Below are 10,087 nucleotides of genomic sequence, written 5' to 3'. Positions count from 1 at the left end.
GAACTCCTGACCTCAGGTGATCCACCCCCCCTTGGCCTCCCAAAGTGCTGGGATTACAGGCTCGAGCCACCGTGCCCATTTTTTTTTTTTTTTTTTTTTTTTTTAGACAGGGTCTTACTCTGTTGCCTAGGCTGGAGTGCAGTGGTGTGATCTCCGCTCACTGCAACCTCCACCTTCTGGGTTCAAGTGATTCTCGTGCCTCAGCGTCCCAAGTAGCTGGGTTTATGGCATGAGCCACTGCACCCAGCTAATTTTTCTATTGCTCTGGTGGATTTCAGTGGTGCTTGTGGTTAGCTGGGTGGGCTCCAGGGGCCTGGGAAAGGACGGGCTTGGGCTCCAAATGCCCTTCACACTCCCCGGTGCATCTCCTCCTTTCCAGATCTTCCTTTAGCTCCGTGTTTGCAAATCTTCCACTGACTCATTCGACTGCCAAAGTGGAAGAATGGAATCACAGGATGCTGCATTTGGGAAGGCTGCAGAGCCCAGTCCCCAGATCTGCTGTCCTCCCACCAGGATAGTCACAGATGACGTTTGCAAGTGTGACACAGTCCCGTGGAAATTCCTGGTGCATGAGTCAGCTTGAGCTGCCATAGTAAAATACCACAGGCTGAGTGGCTCAAACAACACAAAGTTATTTTCTCACAGTTCTGGAGGCTGGAAGTCTAAGGTCAAGGTGTTGGTGAGGTTGGTTGCTCCTGAGGCCTCTCTCCTTGGCTTGCAGGCAGCTGCCTTCTTGCTCTGTCCTCATATTGCCTTCCTCTGTGCATGCAAATTCCTGGTGTTTCCTCCCCTTCCCTCCTCTCCCCTCCCCCTCCCCCCTCCTCCTCTCTTTCTCTCTTTCTCTCTTTCTCTCTTTCTTTCTTTCTGGGTCTCCCTCTGTTGCAGTGACGCAATCATGGTTCACTGCAGCCTTGAACTCCTGGGCTCAACCAATCCTCCAGCCTCAGCCTGCTGAGTGGCTGGGACTACAAGCATGCACCACCATGCCTGGCTAATTTGTTTATTTTTGTAGAAACGGGGTCTCATTATGTTGCCCAGGCTGGTTTCAAGCTCCTGGCCTCAAGCAGTGCTCCCACCTTGGCCTCTCAAAGTGTTGGGATTACAAAGCCAGGTGCAGTAGCTCACGCCTGTAATCTCAGCACTTTGGGAGGCCAAGGTGGGCAGATCACCTGAGGTCTGCAGTTTAAGACCATGCTGGCCAACATGGTGAAACCCTGTCTCTACTGAAAATACAAAAATTAGCTGGGCGTGGTGGCATGTGCCCATAATCCCAGCTACTCGGGAGGCTGAGGCAGGAGAATCGCTTGACCTGGGAGGCAGAGGTTGCAGTGAGCTGAGATCGCGCCACTGCACTCCAGCCTGGGCGACAGAGTGAGACTCCCTCTCAAACAAACAAACAAACAAAGTGTTTAGATTACAGGTATGAGCCACTGCACCCAGCCTCCTCCTCCTCTCTCTCTCTCTCTCTTTTTTTTTTTTCTGAGACAAGGTCTCTCTCTGTTGCCCAGTCTGGAGTGTGATCTTAGCTCATTGCAGCCTTGACCTCCTGGGCTCAAGCAATCCTCCCACCTCAGCCTCCTGAATAGCGGGTACTGCAGGCATGCACCATAACACTCGGCTAATTTTTTAATTTTTTTAGAGATGGGGTCTCACTGTGTTGCCTAGGCTGGTCTCAAACTCCAGGCCTCGAGTGATCCTCTCACCTCGACCTCCCAAAGTACTGGGATTACAGGTGTGGGTCGCCGCACCCGGCTGGAGCCCAAGTCTTCTGACCTTCTGGTTGGCCTTATAAAAGGCCCATCTCCTAAGTTCTCTTCTCAGCCTGCATTTGAGGTCCTGACATCAGGCCACTGGGAGCTGACGCAGGACCTTAGGCTGATGTCAACATTCCTTCATGCATCCAGTGGCACACAAGGGTGGCCTGGACAGATGGACCATGCCCTTGGTGTGCTCACAGTCTGGGGGTGGGGCGATTCCCAAAGGGTTAGAATTACTCCAGGAACCTCAGTTTGCAACGTCAGCTGTGAGTCCAGAGTTGCAAACAGGTCAATGAGCGAGCAGAAAGGACTGTGAGGTCTGAGGCCACATGCTGGTGTTCCTCCCTGCCCAGGGCACCAGCCCAGTGACCCTGCAGGGAGGGTGGAGGGGAAGCCCTAATGAAAGAGAAAAAAAAGCAGCAGCAGCACATGACAGGGAAACTGAGTCACAGAGCAGGCCCCAGGAGGGTTTGTGTAGAAGCTGCCTTCAGCTCCAGGGTAGAGGGGGACAGGTGCCAGCTCACTGATGACATTCATGGACATGCTCCTGCCAAAGACACAAAAACTTCATTTTGGCCATTTCCTCCTGTCTTCCTTGCTAAATATTATTATTATTATTATTATTTTTGAGATGAGGTCTTGCTCTGTCACCCAGGCTGAAGTACAATGGCACAATCATGGCTTACTGCAGCCTCAACCTCCTGGCTCAAGCAATCCTCCTGTCTCAGTCTCCTGAGTAGCTGGGACTGCAGGTGGACACCATCACACCCGGCTAATTTTCTTATTTTTTGGTAGACATGGGGTCTTGCTATGTCGCCCAGGCTGATCTTGAACTCCTGGGCTCAAGCGGTCCTCCTGCCTCAGCCTCCCAAAGTGCTGGGATTACAGGTGTGCACCATTGCGCCTGGCCCTTGCTAAATCTTTTATCAGAGCTGATCGCTCTGGACTAAGATTGAGGCGTCTTCTTCTTCTTGCCCAATCAACATGAAAAGGCAAGTGTGAAATGCTTTGTACAGAAACAGTCCCTCTGCCCTGCACTACCTGACAGGTGTCCCCCTTCTTTTTTTTTTTTTTTTTTTTGAGCTGGAGTTTTGCTCTTATTGCCCAGGCTGCAGTGCAATGGTGTAATCTTGGTTCACTGCAGCCTCCGCCGCCCGGGTTCAAGCAATTCTCTTGCCTCAGCCTCCTGAGTAGCTGGGATTACAGGCACCCACCACCACACCCAGGTACTTTTTTATTTTATTTTTTATTTTTTATTTTTTTTTTGAGGCGGAGTCTCGCTCTGTCTCCCAGGCTGAAGTGCAGTGGCACGATCTCGGCTCACTGCAAGCTCTGCCTCCCGGGTTCATGCCATTCTCCTGCCTCAGCCTCCCTAGCAGCTGGGACTACAGGCGCCCGCCACCACACCTGGGTAATTTTTGCATTTTTAGTAAAGATGGGGTTTTGCCATGTTGGCCAGGCTGGTCTCAAACTCCTGACCTCAGGTGATCTGCCCACCTCGGCCTCCCAAAGTGCTGGGATTACAGGTGGGAGCCACTCACCCGGCTTAACATTCCTTTAAGGACACAAAAGAATGTCGATTTTCACAGTGGGACAGCAGGCTTGGACAAACAAGCATGCCCTTGTCCCTGGCCCTGTGAAGCTTGGCTAATTACCCCCTGCCAGGACACTGGGAGCTTTCGGAGGCAGACAGCTGAGGTCCGCCTTGCACCTCAAGTACAGGCAGCAAAACCCTCGTCCCGACATCAGAGGCGTCGGGGCTGGGGTCCCTCCTGTTGCTGGGAGGAGATGGAAACCCAGAGTGTGGGGATCCTGTTCTCAATGACTTGCTTTTTCTCAGCTCACACCTAAGGTCCAGACCATCTCCTCCCATCTGTCACCATGCAGTCCCCGTATGGCCTAGGGAACCAGGCTTCAGGTCTAAAATTCGTCTCTCCACTGCCTAGGACCCTCCAGGGCTCCCCATTGCCCTTAGTTTTACAGCCCTGCCATACAAGGCCCTCCCTGACTGAGTCCTGCCACTCCTCTGCCCTCATCTTGGTCCCCATTCCCTGGCCACTTGAGCTCTTCAAGGTTCTTCCCACCGTCAGCCTCCGCCTGCCACATCCATCCTTCAAGACACACCTAGGCTGTCACCTCCTCCGGAAAGCTGCCCTTAAGCCCCACACTTAAAGAATTAAATGTTTGTGGCCCAGGCCAGGTGTAATGGCTCACACCCGTAATCCCAGCACTTTGGGAGGCCAAGGCGGGTGGATCACCTGAGGTCGGGAGTTCAAGATCAGCTTGGCCAACATGGCGAAATCTCGTCTCTACCAAAAACACAAAAATTAGCCAGGCATGGTGGCAGGTGCCTGTAATCCCAGCTACTCAGGAGGCTGAGGCAGGAGAATTGCTTGAACCCAGGAGGCGAAAGTTGCAGCAAGCCAAGATTGTGCCACTGCACTCCAGCCTGGGTGACAGCGAGACTCCATCTCAAAAAAAAAAAAAAAAAAAGTATCAGAAGGATGCAAAAGAACCCAGAAGAGATGCCCCCTTAGACCTGGCCTGAGAGAGAAAGTGTGGTTTTGCAGAGGAGTCCTGGGAGCAGCCCTGCAGGAATCAGGGGAGAAAGAGCCCAGCCTGGTCCAGGGCAGTGTCCCCGGGCAGATGGCTCCTGGAAACTCGGAATAAACAAGCTTCAGTGCGTGTCACTGCCTTGGGCCGGGTGACATAACGCACAGATGTGCAACCATAGGACTCAGGGACTGCGGGGCTAAGTGAGTAATAGCAGCTGTGGAGGACGGTCTTGAGGCTGGAAACTGACGGACTGCAGAGGGGCCCTTAGCCAGCACCTTTAGAGACTTCCCCCAGCAGGAGGAAGTTGGGAGTGTTTTCCCTAACTGAGGAGCGGTGGTGCGTGCCTGTAATCCCAGCTACTTGGGAGGCTGAGGCATGGAGGATTGCTTTAGCCCAGGAGTTCAAGACCAGCCTGGGCAACATAGCAAGACCCTATATCAAAACATAAATAAAGCTTTTTAAAATTTTTGCTGGTCTTTGCTGGCCCACTTCTCTTGCAATAACAAGGTCTGAATAAGCAGGCTTTGTTTGTTCTCTTTGGGGTGGTCTTCATTTATCAACACAATCCATGCGAAGTTTTTTTGTTTTTGTTTTTGTTTTGAGACAGAGTTTCTCTCTTGTTGCCCAGGCTGGAGTGCAATGGTGTGATCTCAGCTCACTGCAACCTCCGCCTCCTGGGTTCAAGCGGTTCTCCTGCCTCAGCCTCCCAAGTACCTGGGATTACAGGCATGAGCCACCACACCCGGCTAAGTTTGTATTTTTAGTAGAGAAGGGGTTTCTCCATGTTGGTCAGTCTGGTCTCCAACTCCCGACCACAGGTGATCCGCCAGCCTCCACCTCCCAAAGTGCTGCGATTACAGGCATCAGCCACAACACCCGGCCTCATGCAGTTTTAAGCTTAAGCTTCTCTCGTAACAATCCTCAGCCATGTCAGCTTTCCTTCACACAGCAGGGGAGGCCTTGTTATCTTCCCTTGGGAAATCCGGGGAGGCTGCATAGAAAAAGCCCCCACGCATCTTGGAAACCCCCAACGAGGGGAAGTCCCCCTATCACCTGGCAGCAGAGAGCTACTATGGCCTTCCTTTACCACTGGGCTGTTTCCACTAGCACTGTACCAAGCCGGAGGGAAGTACCGGGGCTTCCTCCAAGACCGATATACCCCAAGGTGGGGAGAACTGGATAAAGGCAAAGTCCATGCAGTTGAAAGTAAGGGTGTGGCCACCGGCGTGATAGCCTTAGCTGGTATCTCCATGGTGATGCAATTCCCAGCCTGTGCCACCTGCCACCCTGTGCAGCCTCTGCTCTGCTAGGCAGAAAGGTCACAGCAACATCCAATCATTTCAGCAGAAGCGGTTTGGGTTTAAGTTTCTTTTATTAGTCCCCAAAGCAGCACATGCCTGTTGCAGAAAAATTCAGAAAAGGGAAGAAAAAAGTCCCACGGATTCCCCCCACCCAAAGCCCACCACAGTTACCAGTTTTTTTGAGACAAGGTCTCACTTTTTCACCGAGGCTGGACTGTAGTGGTACGATCTTGGCTCACTACAACCTCCGCCTCCCGGGTTCAAGCGATTCTCCTGCATCAGCCTCCTGAGTAGCTGGGATTACGGGCATGTGCCACCATGCCTGGCTAGCTTTTTGTGTTTTTAGTAGAGACAGGGTTTCATCATGTTGCCCAGGCTGGTCTCCAACTCTGGGGCTCAGGCAATCCTTCTGCCTTGGCCTCCCAAAGTGCTGGGATTACAAGCATGAGCCACCACAACTGGCCCACAATTTTAAAAATAAAATAAAATAAAATGGGATCTTGCTCTGTTGCCCAGGCTGGAGTGCAATGGTATGATCATAACTCACTATAGCCTCCAACTCGTGGGCTCAAGTGATCCTCCCACCTCAGTCTCCCCACTCGCTGGGATGACAGGCATGAGGCACTAAACTTGGCTCCATATCCGCAGTTTCATGAAGTGTATTTTCCTGGTGGGTGTAAATACATAACTGTTTCCCCACATTATAACAAATGCCTTGTAAACAGCAGTTCAGACACTGCAAACATATCCCATCCTGTGGCTGTCCTATGGATTCTAAAATGAAAAATAAAAAAATAAAAATAGGCCAGGCGTGGTGCCCAGAGCCTGTAATCCCAGCGCTTTGGGAGGCTGAGGTGGGAGGATCACTTGAGGCCAGGATTTCGAGACCAGCCTGGGCAACATAGAAAGCCTCTGCCTCTACCCCTGAAAAAGTAAAATAATAAATAAATAAATAAATAAATAATATACCAGAGAGATAGCCACCTGCAAAGCAGCCCAGGCCTCTCCCGTGGCTGGCCCATTGCAGGCCTCAGAGAATTCAGCTCTGGCTCGAAAATTATTCCCAACTCTCTCTTCCCATGAAAAATCCTCCCGTGAGGCTGCTGGTCACAGCCGCCGTCAGCAAGAAAATGACCAAATCAGCAGTTTCAGTGGAGACAAAAGGCCTGGGTGAGAGGTCGGCTGGGAGAACACCCCCTCCAGATCCCCCTGCCTGCCTCCCCACCCATCACGGGGGCCTGATGCTAGGGCAGGGGCCAAGGCCAGGACCCCAACCCTCACATCAGATAGCATCAGATTCATCTACTGAAAGAAGTAGAAAAACTCAAACGCAAACTTTTTTTTTTTTTTTTTTTTTGAGACAAAGTCTTGCTCTTGTTTCCCAGGCTGGAGTGCAATGGTGCGATCTCAGCTCACTGCAACCTCCGCCTCCCGGGTTCAAGTGATTCTCCTGCCTCAGCCTCCCAAGTAGTTGGGATTACAGGTGTGTACCACCATGCCCGGCTAATTTTTTGTATTTTAAGTAGAGACGGAGTTTCACCATGTTGGCCAGGCTGGTCTCGAACTCCTGACTTCAGGTGATTCGCTCGCCTCAGCCTCCCAAAGTGCTGGGATTACAGGCGTGAGCCACTGCGCCCAGCTTTTTTTTTTTTTTTTGAGACGGAGTCTCAGTTTGTCGCCCAGGCTGGAGTGCAGTGCCACAATGTTGGCTCACTGCAACATCTGCCTCCCGGGTTCAAGCAATTCTCCTGCCACAGCCTCCTGAGTAGCAGGGATTACAGGTGCCTGGCTAATTTTTGTATTTTTAGTACAGACAGGGTTTCACCATGTTTGCCCGGCTGGTCTCGAACTCCTGACCTTGTGATCCGCCCGCCTTGGCCTCCCAAAGTGCTGGGATTACAGGTGTGAGCCACTGTGCCCGGCCCCCCAAATGCAAACTGTAACAAGACAGAAGCCTGTCTTCTCTCATCTGGAGCAAGAACAAAAGGTGTCCCTCTCAGGTGACTTGCTCTTTGAAGCTCCACTCACCAGCGGCCAGGTAAGGTCTGTTGACCGCAGGCTGTTGCTCTGAATAATACTGGGGGCCATCAGTGAGGGAGGCAGTACCTGTGAAGGTTGGGGGCCCCTGCCTACCTCCTGAGGCACACGTGGGAGGCTAGATCTGCTGGGCAGGGGCTGGTGAGCTCAGGTACATCCCAGCAAGACCCACGTCACCTTGGCAAATCTCTGCCCCATCCCCTCCCCTCCCCTCCCATCCCTTCTGTTGCCCAGGCTGGAGTGTAGTGGTATGATCTCCACTCACTGCAACCTTCGCCTTCTGGGTTCAAGCCATTCTCAAGCTTCACCCTCCCGAGTAGCTGGGATTACAGGCATGTGCCACCACACCCAGCTATTTTTTGCATCTTCTGTAGAGATGGGGTTTCATCACGTTGGCCAGGCTGGTCTCGAACTCCTGACCTCAGGTTATCTGCCCGCCACCACCTCCTAAAGTGCTGGGATTACAGGTGTGAGCCACTGTGCCTGGCTGGTTTATAACTGTTGATATACAGGTTATGCATCCCAGCCACAAGGAACAATTAGCTCCCTGTTTCCTGAACACTGCCCTCTCCACCCTGAGTCCCCTCCCTCCCTATGGGTTCACACCTCCTACAGAAGCCCAGTCTTTCTGGAGTTCACTCTGAACCTCCTCCCTTCTTAGTCTCCAAGTCTGGCTCTCCACACCAACTGGGCACCCCCTCAGGGCTGACCCCATGCCCAGCCTCCATCATTACAGCATTGCATGTTCGCTGAACTGAATTGAAACACTCTCCCCAATTTACAGATGGGGAAACTGAGGTCAAAATGTTTAGGCCAGGCATGGTGGCTCACAGCTGTAATCCCAGCACTTTGGGAGGCTGAGGTGGGAAGATCATCTGAAGCCAAGAGTTTAAGACCAGCCTGGACCCCAACATAATGAGACCCCATCTCTATAAAAAACACAAAAAATTAGCCGGGCATGGTGCATGCCTGTAGTCCCAGCTACTCTGGAGGCTGAGGCAGGAGGATCATTTGAGCCTGGGAGTTTGAGGCTGCAGTGAGCTGTAATCACACCACTGCACTCCAGCCTGGGTGACAGAGTGAGACCCCTTCTCTAAAAAAAGGTTCACTCACTTCTCAAAGATTATGGATACCAAGACAGTTGAGGGGTGGTAATGTTAACTTAGTAAGTTCATTCATTCATTCAACAAATATTACTGGATGTCTACCCTCTGCCAAGCATTGCACTGGGTCCCTTAGGGGATAGGAACAAGATCGTATGTGGCACTTCTCTCCCGCAGAACAGTGGTCTCACCATACAGACCACAACCTCCCCCAACACCCACATTCCTGCACTCAAGGGAAAAGCAGGGACATTTAAGCTGTGCTTTGAAGGGGGAAATATGATTTGTCAAACAGAGAAAGGGGGCAGGGCAGGACTGGTAGAACGGCCAGCTAGGTCAAAGGCATCCAGGCGAGCTTATCAAGGGGGGACAGAGGGAAACCAAGCCACAGAAGCCAACCGCAGCCTGGGCATGGACAGGGGCTGGGGCTTGGTCACTGTTTAGTTCCTGAGCTGTCACTTGGCATCTGCCTCTCCACGCAGGAGGGGACCTGGCAGCTGCCTCAACTCCTCTGAAATAGCAGTACATGCATCCTGTCCTGGGGAGGGTTCATTTGTATCTTGGAAGCTATCACCATGAGATCCTTTTTTTTTTTCTCTTTTGGGACGGAGTCTCGCTCTGTCACCCAGGCTGAAGGGCCGTGGCTTGATCATGACTCACTGCAGCCTCGACCTCCTGGGCTCCAGCGATCCTCCCACCTCAGCCTCCCCAGTAGCTGGGACCGCAGGCGCGCGCCCAGCTAATTTTTGTATTTTTTGTAGAGACGAAGGTTACGTTGCCCAGGTTGTTCTCGGACTCTTGGCCTCAGGCGATCTGCACGCCTTGGCTTCCTGAAGTGCTGGGATTACAGGCGTGAGACACTGCCCAGGCTATGAGATCCTTGATAACCATGAGACCCTGTGCCACAGTTCCCCACCCACGCTGGCCCCAACACAGACCTGAAGTTTTCGCCCCAGCTGCACTGTCCCCCTCCTCATCCTTTCTGTCCAGCGCCAACAGCATCTCACCTTCCCAAGCTGCCGTCCTTCCCAATGACCAGAGACATCTTTGCAAGCATAGCATGGCTGGAGGATGCGTTTCACCAAACGCGATGTAAGCACCACCAGGTGCCCAGCGCGGAGGTGGATGTGGGCGAACCCTGGACGCCCTACAAAGGACAGCTGCGGCCTGGGAAGGGAAGGAGATGGAGCGGGGAGAGGGGGAAGAGGTTGCTCCGCGTTTTCCGCCCGCCCGCCTGCTTTCCGCGAGGCACTGAGGCCTGAGAACCGCGAGGCCGCCCACGCGCGCCTGACCCGCCCCCCCCCCCCCCCCACCGCCCGCCCCAGGCCCCGCC

The 10,087-nt window shown here is 52.8% G+C and overlaps 1 long non-coding RNA gene across 1 annotated transcript; it reads right to left on the bottom strand.

The window, feature by feature from the left end:
• Nucleotides 1–853: 853 nt before the first annotated feature.
• LOC134810450 (uncharacterized) lies at nt 854–9,997 on the bottom strand. Its single transcript, XR_010158524.1, has 2 exons — nt 9,762–9,997; nt 854–2,304 (listed from the first exon to the last, which is right to left on the bottom strand). It is a non-coding gene; the product is annotated as an uncharacterized LOC134810450 (long non-coding RNA).
• Nucleotides 9,998–10,087: the final 90 nt, after the last annotated feature.

The sequence above is a fragment of the Pan troglodytes genome, chromosome 6, assembly GCF_028858775.2.
Source record: "Pan troglodytes isolate AG18354 chromosome 6, NHGRI_mPanTro3-v2.0_pri, whole genome shotgun sequence".
Classification (NCBI taxonomy): domain Eukaryota; kingdom Metazoa; phylum Chordata; class Mammalia; order Primates; family Hominidae; genus Pan; species Pan troglodytes.
Note: the sequence above shows the minus strand (reverse complement) of the source record. Positions and strands in the feature narration are given on the sequence as shown.